Here is a 7337-nt window from a genome sequence, read left to right as displayed (position 1 = left end):
GTTAATTTTTACGTAAGATTCCAACTCCATTCTTTTGACTGTGGATATACAGTTTTCCAGCAGCATTTGTTGAAAGACTGTCTATCCACATTGATAGATCTTGGTACACTTTTCAAAAATCACTGACCATATATGCAAGGATTTATTGGCTTTCTATGCTATCCCACTAGTCTATATGTCTGTTTTTATGCCAGTATTACACTGTTTTGAGTACTGTAGCTTTGTAATAAGTTTTGAAATTAGGAAGGGTGATTCTTCCAGCTTTATTCTTCTTCTTCAAGATTCCATATAAATTTTATAATGAGTTTTCATATTTCTGCAAAAAAAACATATTTGGAAGTTTGATATGGATTGCATTGAATCATTAGATGGCTTAGGGTATTATTGACATTTTAACAGTATTGTCTTTCAGTTCATGAACATGAGATGTGTTTCTATTCACAATCGCATTAAAAAAAAAGTTATGGTACATATACACAATGGAGTACTACGCAGCAGAAAGAAAAAAGAAGTACTAAACTTTGCAACAGCATGGATGGAACTGGAGAGCATCATGCTAAGCGAAATAAGCCAGGGGGCGAAAGACAAATACCATATGATCTCACCTATAAGCGGAACCTAACCAACAATGCAAAGATGCAAGGAAAATATGACCAGCAACATTGAAAGGAAAAGAAATCAACAGAGACAAGAGAGAAGGGGGGGGGCAGGGAAAGGGAAGGGAAGGGGAAAGTCAAGGAACATATAGCAAGGACTCATGGACAAAACCAAAGGGGAAGAGCTGAGGGAGGAAAGGTGGGAGGGGGCAAGGGAAAGAGGTGGGGGGGAGGCAGAGACAAATGTATTTAAAAAGTAAATAAAAAAAATAAAAAGAAAAAAAAATTTATGAATAAACTTAACCAAGTAGCTGAAAGACTTGTGCAATGAAAACCAGAAAATTTGCTTAAAAAAAAAGATAAATAAATAGAAACATGTCTCATGTTCATGGGAATGCAGCTTATGTTTGTGTCTTGACTGTATCCTGCTACTTTACTGAGTTCACTTATTAGTTCTATCAGTTTTTCTGGAATCTTTTGAATTTTATACATATAAGATCATATCATTTATAAACAGAGATAATTTTACTTCTTCATTTCTAATTTAGATGCCTTTTGTTTCTCTCTCTTGTCCAATTACTCCAGCAGAACTTCCAATACTACTTTATAGAAATGGCAAAAGTGGTCATCCCCACTTTGTTCCCAATCTTAAAGTTAAAACTTTTAGTCTTTCATCATTGCATATTATGTTTGCTGTGAGTTTTTTATATATGGCTTTTATTATGTTCATGTTTCCTGCTATTCTTAAGTGTTTTTATCATAGAAGGATGTTGAATTTTGTCAAATGCTCTTTCTGTGTCAATTAAGATGCTTATATGGAGTATTTTTTCCCTTCATTCTGTAAATGTGTTGTATTATATTGATTTTCATATGGTGAATCATCCTTGCATTCCAGGAATAAATCTTACTTGGTCATTTTTTAAAGATTCTATTCATCTATTTTTTGAGAGAGGGAAAGGGAGGAAGAAAGAGGGAGAGAAACAATGACGCAAGAGGGAATCATCAATCTGTTGCCTCTTACATGTCCCCACCTGGAGCTGTGGCCTGCAACTCAGGCATGTGTTCTAACTGGGAATTGAACCAGCAATGTTTTGCTTAGCTTGATGATGCCCAGCCACCTGGGCTACACCAGGCAGGGTCGTCATGGTTTATAATCCTCTTAATAAGCTGTTGAATTCATTTTGCTACTATTTTATTGAGGATTTTTGCATCAGTGTTCATAAGAGGATAATGGTCTATAACTTTCTTTTCTGGTTGTGTGTTTGTATGGCTTTCATATCAGAGTAATGATGGTCTCACAGAATGAGTTAGGAAGTATTTCCCCCTTTTCAATTTTTTGGAAAACTTTTAAAGACTGGTGTTAGTTTTTCTCTAAATGTTATGTAGAATTCACCAGTAAAGCCATAAAGTCTAGGGCTTTTCTTTGTTGGAATAGTTTTGATTACTGAGTCAATCCCCTTACTAGTCATAGCTCTATTCAGATTATCTATTTTTAGGAATTTTTCCATTTCACCTAAATTACCCAATTTATTTTCATGCACTTGTTCACCGTACTTTTTTATAATCCTTTTCATCACTGTAGAATAAATCCTTATTAATATCTCTATATTTATTTGATTTTAATAATTTGAGTATTCATTATTTTCTTAATCCATCTAATGAAGGGTTCATCAATTTTGTTAACAATTTTAGATAACCAACTTTTGGTTTCATTGAATTTCTCTATTGTTTTTCTATTCTCAATTTCAGTAATCTCTGCTCTAATTTTTATTATATTCTTCCTTTTGTTATACTTGGGCTATGCTATAAAGCTCCCCTTTGGCATACTTTTACTGTATCCTATAAGTTTTTGGTGTGCTGTGTTTTCATTTTCATTAGACTCTAAGTATTTTCCAATGTCCCTTGTAATTTTTCTTTAATTCATTGGCTGTTTAAAGTTTGTTATTTGATCTCTACAAATTTTTTAATTTTCCAGTTTTACTTCTTGATCATTATCTTCAGCCTGTTGTGGTTGGAGAAGATATTCTGTATGAAATCTATCTCTTAAAATCTATTTAGGCTTAATTTGTAACCTAACATATATTCTATCCTGGAAAATGTCTCATGAACACTTGAAAAGAATGTGTATGCTGTTATTGCTAGGTAGAGTGTTCTGTAAATGTCTGTTAGATATAGTCACTTTATTATGTTACATTCTCTGTTTCCTTATTTATCTTCTGTCTGGTTGTTCTATCAGATATTTAAGTGGAGTATTTAAATTTTCATCTATTACTGTGAAATTTTCTATTTCTCCATTTGTCTCTGACAATTGGTTTTATATATTTTAATGATCTATCATTAGGTGTGTACATGTTTATAATATCATATCTTCTTGCAGTGTTGAATCTTTTATAATATATACTGTTATTATTTTTCTGTTATAAACTTTTTTGCATTAAAGTCTATTTTGTGGGATATTAATGCGGCCACCTCTGCTCTGTTTCAGTTACTATTTGCTTGGAATATATTTTTCTATTCTTGCACTTTCAATCTATTTGTGTCTCTAAATCTAAAGTGAGTCTATTATAGATAGCATATAGGTGGATCATATTCTTTTAACAATTTTGCCAGTCTCTGTTTTTTATTGAAAAGTTTATTTCCATTTAAAGTATTTACTGATAAAGAGGGACTTCTGCCATTTTCCTATTTGTTTTCTAATTTTTTGTCTATGGCCATACCACCCTGAACGCGCCTGATCTCGTCTGTCTAATTTTTTTATAGTTTTGTGTTCATTTTCCATATTACTGTTTTCTTTTGCATTTAGTTGATTTTTTACAGTGAAATATTTAAATTCCCTTCCCATTGCCTTTTGTACATATTCTATAGCTATTTTCTTTGTAGTTTCCATGGGGATAGCCTTTAACATGAAGTTATAGCATTCTAATTTGCATTTAAACCAACTTAACTTTAATAACATACAAAAACTCTGCTCCTATAATAACTTCATCCATACCCCTTTCTATTATGGATGTTATAAAAATTACATCTTTATACATTTTGTGCCCTAAAATTCTAAGCAATAATACTTTTAATTGAATTAGTACATGCAATAGTGGCTGAAATTAGCCTGTCTCAAATAACTTTAAAAAAACCATACACACACTTCAAATGGACATGGAGTCAACCTCACAGAGTCACAGAACAGTTAACATATGTTTGGTAACCCAGCCAGCTGTCCACCACTTCTATTTCCTTTTCTAGAATGCAAAGATCACATTGGCCAGCTTCCCTTGCAGTTAGTGTGATATCATGTAATTGCATACTGCTCAAAGCAATGTAAAAGGCAATCTTTTATGTTACTTCCACAATAGCCATTAAAGAGCATTTTCAAACTTTTTCTTTCAATTTGTTGCTGAATGCTAGCATTACAGTAGAGTACTGCACTGAAGATGTAGATGCTGACAGCACCATGAGACAAAAGGAGACATTAGCATGTGGCAGGCTGTCTACCAAACACCCAATCAAAGTATGGCATAATAGAGAAATGTATCTCTATTAACAATTATTGTGTTAAACCACTGAGATTTCAAAATAAATTATCCTGAATATATATATGCAACTGTTATGTGTCAAGCACTGAAGGTAGACAAATCAGGGAAAACCATACAAATGTGGTAAAATTTTAATTGGTTACAAAGGAAAATTAGTACTTAAGTAGAAACAAGGAACAAGGAATTACAGGCAGGAGCCATAATATGAGCAATGTAAATGGAGAAGTGCTCAAATTTTCAAAAGGACAAAAAAAATCAAATTAGTTGAAGATTTGTATGGGGAGAGTTGGGATTAAAAAATTACTAGAGGTCAGATTATATAAAACCTATGATAGGAAGATGAGGAGTTAATGCTGATCCTATAGGTGAGAGACTGGCAAACCTTACCATAAAGGGCCAGACAGTAAATGTTCTAGATGTTGTGGGTCACATCATCTCTGTTGCAACTATTACCAGAGATAGTCAGTCAAAGAGCCGGGGAGTCTTCCCCACTGGCCAAGATGTTGCAGGGGGAGGTTCTTACACTGAGTGCTCCAAAAGCTAGAAAATGAATGGATAGTGCCTGGTTGCACCTAAAGCTAGCAAGATAACTGGATAGAAAAAAGCCCTCTTTATAAAAACTGCCGTCTTGAGCAGAAAGGGGATGTGGTCTTCGAAATGGGAGTCCATCATTCTCCTGGTCCCAGCACCTGAACAAACCATTTTCCTTTTGCACCAGCTCTTGTCTCACAAATTTGAATTTCAGTGTGGCAGGCAACCAGATGTATATTTCAGTTACACAATTACTTAATTGTCATTGTATGTGAAACTAGCCATAGATAATATATCAATTAATGAGTGAGTCTGTGTCCCAATAAATTTGTGTTTATGAACACTGAAATTTTAATTCACATAATGTTCACACATCAGGAAATAGTATTATTCCTTTGATTTCTTTTTGCAGCCATTAAAAATGTAAAAATAATTCTTGGTTCCTAGGCCAAACAAAAGCAAGCAGAGTGTCAGGTAAGTCATGATTTGCCAAACCCTGCAATATGCAATGGAGCAGCATAGGAGTTTCCTGAATAAAGGGTGGATTGGAACACCAGTGAAGGTTCCATACCTTCACCTGGCAAGGTGCACAGATTGATATTTGCAGAAGAAAAACTAAACAAAAGAGAAACAATGAACACACCCATGCTAATGCAAAAGAGCTTGGACTATTTAGTTCCAAGCAGGAAGAATGGAAAATACGGATAGACTGAGAGGAGACTGTGAAGGTCAAATGGAGTATATTAGGACAAGCAAACTGAAGGACTAACGTTATCAAAAACCATGTTAGAGCAGCTCAGAAGGTAAAAGTTGGGTCATGTCATCAATTCTTAACCCAACAAAGATAGATTAATCTATTATTAAAATCTCAAGTGGCACACATAATTCAGTTTTACAATTATATCTGGGTAGATTTTCCTGTGCAGTCTCTCATAATTTTTCTCCAAAATACTAACATAAAGGAAAAAACAAAAGCTGGGTGAATAGTTATTGGCAAGATCTGAGGATTTCCATGTACTACAAACCTATCAATAACATTGTGTGAGGAGAAGGGAACAGGTATTTTACTCATGCTTTGTACATGTGGCTCACAGATAGTAAGAATATGAATTCACTTTCCCACAAAATATGCCTGCTTATTCAGGATCTTGTGATGTATTCCAACCATTAAGATAGACAGATAGACAGACAGATTAAAACTTGACTTTTGTCTCTTCCTTTCCAAGTATTGACAAATGTTTTCTATATAGAGCCAGATAATAAAATTTTAGACTTTATGGGCCACAGGGTATTTCTGCCACTGTTTAACGCTGCCGTCGTCGTGTGGAAACAGCCATAGACAATATGTGATCAAATGGGAATGGCAGTCATCCAATAAAACTTCATTTACAAAATCCGGTAATAGCTTATAGTTTGGTAACCCCCGTTCTACGAAATATCGAAATATCTGGATTTTGTTTTATTTTGTTTTCAGGTAGCCGGAGTAATCTCTCTGTCGCTTAGCATCCTCCAACCACCACGATTGCCAATATCACCGGGACCCTGATTTATTTAATTGTATCTGTTCTTAAGTTACACCTTACTTATTACTGTCTCTGGAAGGCCTTCCCTTACCGCATTGTCAAAATAAGAGTCCTCATTTTATGCCTATTTATCAGCATGAACTTCCCCTTTCATTGCACATACCCCAACACTAATGTTTTTGTTAACTGAACTGTAACTTCCATGAGAACAAGGCTTTTGTCTATCATCTGTCTTCAGCATAGCTCAGTATATGATGATACTCAGTGGATAATTGGCTGAATATAGTTTAATAAAACTGAATAGAGTTGAATTGAAAGACAAGAAAAACCACTTTAAAATTTAATACTTATCTGAAGAAAAACAAAGAGCAATTTTGACATAAACACAAATCAATGATATAATTAAAAATAACTTTAGGAACTATAGAAGTAAAGAACAAAAGTATTATGAAAAGAAGGGTCAAATGACAAAAAGAAATTTTATGTAAGTATACTCTGTAAAATATTGAATAAAAATAATAAAACAGTCTTAAAATATTTAAAGAAAAAGGAAATCTAGAAATAAAACACATCACAGTGTTTTGCCATCAAGCTTATTTTACAGTCTCAAATATCAATATATAATATGTCAGTAAGTACGTATTTTTGAAACAAAAGTTTATAAATTCAAATTTTTATTGCTATCTAATTTTTAGGTGTGAAAGCAATAAATCTTTCCAGATAGCCCAATGTTCATATATGCCAATTTATGTCTCTCTTGAAAAACAATATATTTTATACGATAACAACTGACCAAGTGATGATCCAAAAACAACAGTGTAATGAAAGAAAAAATTAAATTTAAAAATGTCAAATATACAATCAGAAGCAATTAAAAATAGAATTGAGTCTTACTAAATGTGAATTCAAATCAAAATATTTCTAAAAATAGGTTGGTTGCAACATGATTTTATGATAATCTAATAACAATAATCTGGCTCTTATATCTAAACTTTTACATTCACAATCTGGGAATGAACTGAAAAGTGAAAGTAAAAGTTCAATAAATGCCTTGTTTTACCTGAGTGGAATTCAGGAGATATTTTTGAATTTTTATCTTGTTAAAATAACCAGAGATGAATGAGAAAAAGATTTTACAAATTTTAAATAGAGCCATT

Source organism: Pteronotus mesoamericanus, unplaced genomic scaffold (genome assembly GCF_021234165.1).
Source record: "Pteronotus mesoamericanus isolate MK-2021 breed Mesoamerican mustached bat unplaced genomic scaffold, CSHL_Meso_final contig_73, whole genome shotgun sequence".
Taxonomy (NCBI): domain Eukaryota; kingdom Metazoa; phylum Chordata; class Mammalia; order Chiroptera; family Mormoopidae; genus Pteronotus; species Pteronotus mesoamericanus.
The sequence above is the reverse complement of the archived record's forward strand: the minus strand, read 5'-3'. Positions refer to the sequence as shown.